Source organism: Rhinoderma darwinii, chromosome 2, assembly GCF_050947455.1.
Source record: "Rhinoderma darwinii isolate aRhiDar2 chromosome 2, aRhiDar2.hap1, whole genome shotgun sequence".
Lineage (NCBI taxonomy): Eukaryota > Metazoa > Chordata > Amphibia > Anura > Rhinodermatidae > Rhinoderma > Rhinoderma darwinii.
The window spans coordinates 44,882,382-44,890,983 of NC_134688.1; the positions used below are offsets into that span (position 1 = coordinate 44,882,382).

Genomic DNA, 8,602 nt, shown 5'->3' on the forward strand with positions numbered 1-8,602 from the left:
TAGGATAGGTGCAACACATGTTCAAAAAAGTACAGCATATGAAATAACATGCCTCAATATATACCCATCTATATGACACAACCGGGATGGCGCCAACCACGACGCACGTTTCGGCACAGCCTTCATCTGGGGGTGACATCATCTCCTAACAGGTATAATATAATAATATATATATTATATAATATATTATTATATTATATTATATAAATTTCGGTATAATAATGATACAACAGTAAACTGGAGATGACCGTCCAACACTGCGAATTTAACCCCTTAATGACAATACGCCTTTTCACGGTGGTCATTAAAGGGGTTCTCTGGAAAAAACTTTATGGTCTCATGTTTACTTGATAAAGTGGTTCTGTTTCCACTAAACGCGTTGTACCTCAAGAGACCCTCTATCTCTCTTTTTTATGTATGTTTTATTATCATCTATTGTTTTAGACAATTAATTATATATATATTTTTTCTCAAAAAAGTATTGCGCCTGGATGGTGTCTCTTTTTTACAGTGGATCCCACCTGGTTCCCACTGTTTTTATCTACATGCTCTTACTGAAGATGTCCTCAAAACTGGCTTAATGAGCTGGTAGATCGGAGAGTGACTGAGGCAGTGGAGGCATAACAGGGCGGACCTGTTGCAGGCAGCGGCTAAGGCATCTTGGCCCCCATTGGGGGACCTCTCCAGAACTCCAGTGAAGGACCTGGGCGTGTAGACGAAGCCAAGGCAGACCCAGCAGAACCGGGTTGATGGCTTTAGGCAGGACGAGGAAGTTGATCTGTTCTGAGTGAAGGACTCCGATTTGTAATGTAAGTGGTTTCATGACAGCCACAATAGGATCGTGCAATGGTAGTCCATTTACAGAAGCAACAGCAAGGGATCTCTCTAGAAGAACTGTGGGTAGATGTAGACGGTATACTAAATCCTGCTGGATGAAATCTGCAGCTGCCCTGGAGTCAAAAAAGGCAGAGGAGAAGTGTGATGTCTCTCCCGAGATGGTCACATGAATAGATAATTTGGAAGAGGTTTTGATGTTTGGCATCATCCCACCTAGAGTTGCCTCTCTAGGAGCTGGAGTTTCCCGGCTTTTGTGGACATTGGCGCACGAAAGGGCCTTTAAGGCCGCAATACAAACACAGACCTGAAGAGCGTCAGCGCTGTTTCTCCTGCTCGGACAACTTGACTTTGTCTACCTGCATTGGTTCCTCAGGTAGAGCAACAAGAGGGGGCAGTAGTGGTCTCTGGAACGAGGGTGCTAATCTGTGAAAACGTCTCTCCACCGAACCTCGTCATCGCGTTCCTGGATCCACATGTTGACCCGGGTAGCCAAAAGGATATGGGCATCCAAGGTAGGTGGGAGGTCGCGGACTGCCAGCTCGTCCATGGTGTATGAGGACAGTCCATGCCATAGGTCGCCACCAATGCTTCATTGTTCCATGCCAACTCTGCTGCCAGGGTACGGAAGGAGATGGCATACTCTGCTGCTGTGGACCCCCTTGCTTGAGGGTTAGCAGAGTGGCTGCTGCTAAGGATGTTCGACCCGGCTTCTTGAACACGTCACAAAAAGTCTGTAAGAACAGGGCTAAGTCCGAAAATTTGGGCCCCTGTCATTCCAGGATGGGGTTCGCCCATGCAAGGGACTTGCCAGCGAGGAGGGAAATAATGAACGCTACCTTGGCCTCATCAGAGGAGAAATGGTGAGCACGCAGTCATAGCGAGGAAAAAGAGGCAGTGCAACTGTGGATCCGGAAAACAGACAGTAGGAGTATTAGGCAGAGGACCCTGACGTGCATATAGATACAATATATACTATTGGGGTCCACCCCTTAGTAATTGCTGACGTGCATATAGGTCACGCATATCCGTCTGTATGACCTGAACTGTGGTCTTAGGCTGGCCAGCGGGTTCCATGGCCTGAGCGTACTGTCACAATCTAGGGAACATATGTAGCTGACTTTAGCTTGACTAATAACGCATTAAATACACAGTGGAAAGATCCCTTATCTTGACCTTTTCAATGACTTCTCAATGGTTATTTTTGTGTGATATCACGCTGCAACAAGTTATCAGAGTCAAGTTAAAGATGGCTACATCCGTATGTGGACCCACTAGGCCGTGGGCTCCGGCTCAGATAGGGCTAGGTGTGGCAGGTTGCGCCAGACGAAGCGGATGGCACCAGGAATGGTAGATGACACACAGACGTGGCATATCCAGCCGGCGGTACCACACGATACAGGAAATAGGATGCAGGGAATAGGAACTCTGGGATCAAGCAGGAAAATACTAAGGGACCCTTTGCAATACAAACATGGGAAAAGTACAAACAACGCTCAAGCAAGGAGTGGAAGGGCAGAGACCTTTTTATAATCCAGGGTGCACTGGGGTAGGATAGAAAAATTTTTGGAAGTGCGCACGCTGGCCCTTTAAGGCACTCCTCGCCCACTCCAGGAAGGGAAGACCGCGCCAGCCGTGGTCTCTGGGGAGGTGGCCAGGAAGTTGCGGTCGCGGCCGTTCATCACAGGGTGAGCGACAGAGGTCCGCAGTCATAACACTGAGATTTTTTTTGGTGTTGTATATATGTACTGAGCAGTGGCGTAACTACCGCCGTAGCAGCCGTAGCGGCTGCTACGGGGCCCGCAGCATGAGGGGGCCTGTGTCGCCCGCCGGCACGGGCCACCACCATGGCCGGAAGCTCCGCTGGCAGCCGCTATGGCTGCTACAACGGGACGCCACTGAACACTACGGCAGAGCAGGGAGGTATTGTAATGGCAGGAAGGAGGTGAAGGGAAAGTGAGCCCTAATCTACCCACCGCCCTGTCCCTGCCTACTTGCAACGACCCGCCCTAGGCAACGGGGTACAACTGGGCGGTGGTCCCTACGCTGTCTAAGTGCACGGGAGAACAAACAGGGAACACGCAAGGGAAGGGGCAGTAGCCACGGAACGCCGCGAGGAAACGGAGCGGTGAATGAGTAGTCAGGACCAGGATGAAGAGGAGTATACCAAAGTGAGCACGGAGAAGGAAGCAAGCCAGGGGCAAAGCAGGTTAAGCGGAACTGCAGCAAGGCAGAAGCACGGCAGAAGCAGGCTGGAGCAAGCAGCAGTGAGGCCAGGAATCCAGAAGAATTACAAGCACTGAGGAAGAGAACACGGCAGGTAATAAAGGACAGGGGGTGGAGCTAACTCCGACTGACCAGGCCGCGATAGGCTCTCCCACTCCTGAGCCTGCCACCCTGGTTGGTGGGAGATGGTGTCAGTCGAACAGGTCTGGCCTCAGGTGTGGATTGATTAATCCCAGGAGTATACCTAGACGTAGTACCTGGCAGATCCCTAACAGGTATCTCCCCGCTCTGCCATTAACTGGTTCCCGACCGCTGGCTGTATTTTTACGGCCAGCGGTCAGGGTCCTTAAAACCCGAGCCATAGACTTTTTATGACTCCGGTTTTAACTTACTGCCCGCGCGATCGGGCTGCTGAATGTCGGGTCTCCGGCTGTCAGTGACTGCCGGGGACCCTGAGGAGAGGATAGAAGCAGCTTTCGCTGCCAGCGATCACACATGTATCCCCTATCCTGTGGATAGGGGATACATGTATTTTGTAGGACACAATGTAGGTCGCATTTTTTTGGGAGGGGGGACGCTGTATGGCGTTCCCTACAGGGGGGGGAACGCTGTATGGCGTTCGCTACAGGGGGGGGCTGTATGGCGTTCCCTATAGGGGGGGCTGTATGGTGTTCCCTACAGGGTGGGGGCTCTATGGCGTTCTCTACAGGAGGGGAATGTATGGCGTTCCCTACAGGGGGGGTATATGGCGTTCTCTACAGGGGGGGCTGTATGGCTCTCTCTACAGGGAGGGCTGTATGGTGTTCTCTACAGGGAGGGCTGTATGGCGTTCTCTACAGGGAGGGCTGTATGGCGTTCTCTACAGGGAGGGCTGTATGGCGTTAGCACTGTCCAATAAATATAAAGTAAACAGAAGAAAATACGGTCCAGCAATCCTCATGACAATGTGATGACTTTATTAGAAAAACATTTTATAAACCACACGGCATGTTGAAGTGATGATACAAGACTGCTTACGCGCTTCGAAAGCCAACTACATTCTTCGCAAATGTACGCCATTTCCTCCAAACAGTCAATTACATCAGAAGTCCAGTTCCTTGTGCTGCATGACTCGTGGACGCCCTATCCGTGGCGATATCCGTGTCCTTTCCACTGCTTCTCACTTGAGTCCTGTAGGCACAAAAAACATTCTGCAAGTATCCATTGTCATCCGTGCCTGCAGATTCTGCTTTAATGATGCAACTCACTCAACTCCTTGTCTATTTCATTGTTTACTGATGCCTCTTTTAGATGCGACAGATGTATTTTTTTTTATACTTACCAGCCTGCTTCACAGGCACCATCCCTTTTTATTGGCACCTGATCAATAAAGGGGTCCTGCTCCACCACCATAACACTGCAATACTAAACAAAATCTTCCATAGACATCACAAAAACTAGACAAGCCTTTCCTCCCTTATATTTCCCAACATTTCCTGGGACAAGTGTGTGTAGGTAGAAATCAACAAACATGTTTCCTGGCCCCAAACTTTACCCCCTCTTTCCAGTAAAGGATTGGCTTTCGGTATCATGCCTCCTCGCTTTTACCTTTTTACTATATCCTGCGTAAACATTTTTTTCAGCATCTTAAACGTCTTGCCCATTAGCCCATCTATCCCCAACATCAGACCACTTATTATCATCCGACAGATCAGAATCAGACTCAACCAGCTACTGTTGCCTTCTTCTGATTCTCTTTACATCCAGATGCGCTGCTCCTGTAATTCCAAACATTGTGCCAGTACCCCGTGTTCTAAACATTTTGGCAACCCCAAGGTGTCCCTCTCCCATGTTGAGATTATGAGGCCCTACTGGGATATTGCTGCCTTCATCGACCCTGGATCCCTGTGCAAGGATCCTGGCACTTGGCCCATCATCGTGCCATGTTCCCTCAAATTTTTGCTAGAATGATACCATTGAGGATACCTGCCTTGCTTCCTTGATGCCATTTGCTCCAAACAATCCAGTACACCCCAAGTCCAGGTCCTTGTGCTGCATGACTTGTGGGGGCTCTATACGTGGCAATATCCTGGCACCTTCCATTGCTTTCCGCTTGAGTGCTGTAAATATAAAAACATTCTGCCAGTCTCCATTATCACCTATGCCTGCAGATTATGACTGTGTAATGAAACTCACTTAAGTCCTTGTCTATTGCATCCAGGCCTTGACACATCGCAAATGTTCTTGGCAGACCAAAGCTGTCTAAAATCCCCCTACACTCCCTCACCCAATTACCTTACACCTACGTTCAGTCCCAAACCGAGCCATGTGGCCAGCATTTTGGACAAAGATACCCCTAACTTACATTATGCCTATTCCTACCAACTATCCAAGGTTCCCCACTGCTACGCCTTTCTTGGCATTTTGCCCACTCATTACTTTTTCAATGTACAGAGCTACTGGTGGATACTGTATATAGTAACTAATGATGGACATACCGCATATAGATGAAATATTACTTCAGAGAGTCCCCCTGGCAGCAGGCAGCCGATCTCAAGAAATTCTGGAACAAAAAGTATAAACTGTGAAGATATTATGACGTGCGCTTAGTATGGTTCATCATATCAACAAATATATGTTCAGCCTATTGAAAACATGAGGGAGATTGTTCCCACTGTCTTGTCATGTGTCTCTATAGGAACATTCTGGATGACATCACATTATAGAATTTCTATAGGTTGTTATTTGCTATAATACTTACATATATACAGTGGATCTTCTAGCATGTCGGCTGTCACTGGTGCCACATATTCAGATGTTATAAATGTCTGTAAAATACATAATGGGTTTAATGCACATACATAAAATAACCCCATATCTATAATGAATAATAATATATTTACTTTCACACATTTCATTTTCTATCACAGGGCGAGTCCGATGCCCCTTTGCCACACAAATAACACCAGCAGTATAATGGCACATAATAGTTGGAGGACCCTGGTATAGATTTTGTATCAGGGACAAGGAGCTTATTGTTATTCTTCTATATAATCTTATCCTTAATGGAAAACTTCTAATTTGTCTTTTGTGGAGTCTTTTGGACTGGAGTAGAGAGAGTAGAAAATGGTAAATTGGATTTCTGGATTCAACAGACAAAATAATTATTAAAGGGGTTTTCTGACAGTTTCATAAACCTTAGTCTAAGCCGCATATGGCTAAAAATAACAAATTGTCCCTACTCGTTTTTTAAATTCCCTGTGGCTCCTGCGCTGGTGGTTCTGTTGTCTTTAGTTGCTAGGCCACAGCGGTCATGTCCGTGTGGATGGCATGTCACGTGGCAGCAAATTGTGTCACATCCAGGGCCGGCCTTAGGTTTATTGGTGACATGTGCAGTATCTGTGACGTCCTCCCCCTTATGATGCACCATGTAGTGTCCAAATAATTTAATCATACAGTGCCCAAATAACATCACCCAGTCAATAAATTAGGGATTGTATCTTTCTGTTTTTTTATATTATAGGTTTGGGCCCTAAATGCCGGATCGGCAGTGTAAGTTGAGGGTGCCCAGGCCATCTATGGTGGTAGTGCCCTCTTCAGTATTGACCAGTAATACACACTATGTGATCATTTAGAGATGCAGTTAATAAAATACACTGACCTTGGACTCTCCTACTGAATACATCCGACTGAATGTAGAACGTTATGTGATGTGAGGTGGAGGGCTCTGCTTAATCTTTGATCTGCCCTCCTGGGACGTGGTTATCATTAACTCTTATGAGGAATTAATTCTAGGAGAAAAGGATAAAAGGACTGAGTCGGGGCTTAGAAAAGGGGGCTTCATTACTGTGGGGCCATACAAAAGGGGCATTCTGACCCAGGACATACAAAAAGTGTCATTCTAACTGTGGAGGGTATTGGTGGATACTGCATATAGTAACTAATAAGAGACGCACCTTGCATAGATGAAATATTGCTTCAGAGAGTCCCCCTGACAGCAGGCAGCTGATCTTAAGGTGTTCTGGAAAAACAATAATTGTGTAGTTTTATTTCTCCAGACAGACGTGTGCTCAGTATAGACCACCCAACAATGAAGGAAATGTACATTAGGGCTCATGTACACAGCAACTTCATGTGGACGGACCTGTATGGTGGCGCACAGACTGCAGTACTGGTAATGTAGACACTCTGTGTGCGCTGTGTGCTCCCCCATAAGCCAAATGTGTATTAGGAAATTACATAAATAACAAGTCCCTTATATATTACTAATACCATAATATCTTCTTTATGGAGCATTTCTATAATAATAATAATATAAAGCTGCAGCAAAATTCCCAGCGTTTACTTTTGCTACATGTGGATGAGTTTTTGAGACTGTAACTATTCACCTGTAACACTTGTGAATTTTGCCGCTCAGCAAATCTGCAGCGTCTGAATTCAGCTTTATGGCGTAGAATATAGTACTCAAATACTGCAATCATACAGTGCCCAAATAACACTGCCAGACAAGTATTGTCTGCCACACTGTAATGTAATCCATTATCAAGGAATTGTATCTGCATCCTGAGCAGTGCCCTTTACTTTTTTTACATGAAGAGTGGGATTGAGTGTTCAAGCAATGGGTGCCCCAGACATCAAGACCAGTGGCGTCCCATTCATTAGTGACAGGTGATGCACCCAGTGTAACCGCAAAGGTCGCACACCCCTAAGACAGGCCCTGGATGAACAACATTGGGGAATTTGTTCCCACAGTCTTGTCATGTGTCTCTATAGGAACATTCTGGATGACATCAGATTATAGAATTTCTATAGGTTGTCATTTGCTATAATACTTACATATATACAGTGTATGTCCTAGCATGTCGGCTGTCACTGGTGCCACATATTCAGATGTCATAAATGTCTGTAAAATACATAATGGAATAAACATAAAATAACCCCATATCCATAATGAATAATAATATATTTACTTTCACACCTTTCATTTTCTATCACAGGACGAGTCAGACATTGAAAACATTTTGTAATGTTAGTGTAAACCCAGGGAACATAACTATAGGGGTGAAGAGGTTGCAATCACACCCAGGCCCAGGTGTCCATGACTGACATTAGGGGGGGTCACAATGTGGGCAATTTACAAATGCCAATCCCCAATGCCCCCATCTCCTAGAGGAATCCCGATTTTCGCTGCTAGAAACGCGATGTCAGTGAGAGAAGCACCCAGGCGGAAAGGCAGCTCCTGAGTTGCCCGGCCGCTTCTAAAACACAAGCAGTGGAAGGGAGCCAGCGCAGCGCCCCGTTCCACCTGCTGGAGGGATGCGCCCTATGTAATGGCACAGGTCGCACACCCCTAAGGCCGGCCCTGGCTACTGCTGAGCCTTATTAGGATAATATACGGTAGCTTTTTAAGACTATTTAATTTAATTATATTAGAAATCATATTGAAAACGACTGAGAAGTCACATTCCACATTACTGACAGCTGCAATTCTCAGACAATGGTAAGGGTATGTTCACACACTTAACTAAAAAACGTCTCTAAAATACAGAGCTCTTTTCAAGGG

General features: G+C 46.3%; 1 long non-coding RNA gene across 1 annotated transcript; it reads right to left on the reverse strand.

Moving 5' to 3' along the window:
* Positions 1-6,706: 6,706 nt before the first annotated feature.
* Positions 6,707-7,948, reverse strand: LOC142740521 (uncharacterized). The gene is made up of 3 exons (XR_012880751.1): positions 7,876-7,948; positions 6,996-7,060; positions 6,707-6,830 (listed from the first exon to the last, which is right to left on the reverse strand). It is a non-coding gene; the product is annotated as an uncharacterized LOC142740521 (long non-coding RNA).
* Positions 7,949-8,602: the final 654 nt, after the last annotated feature.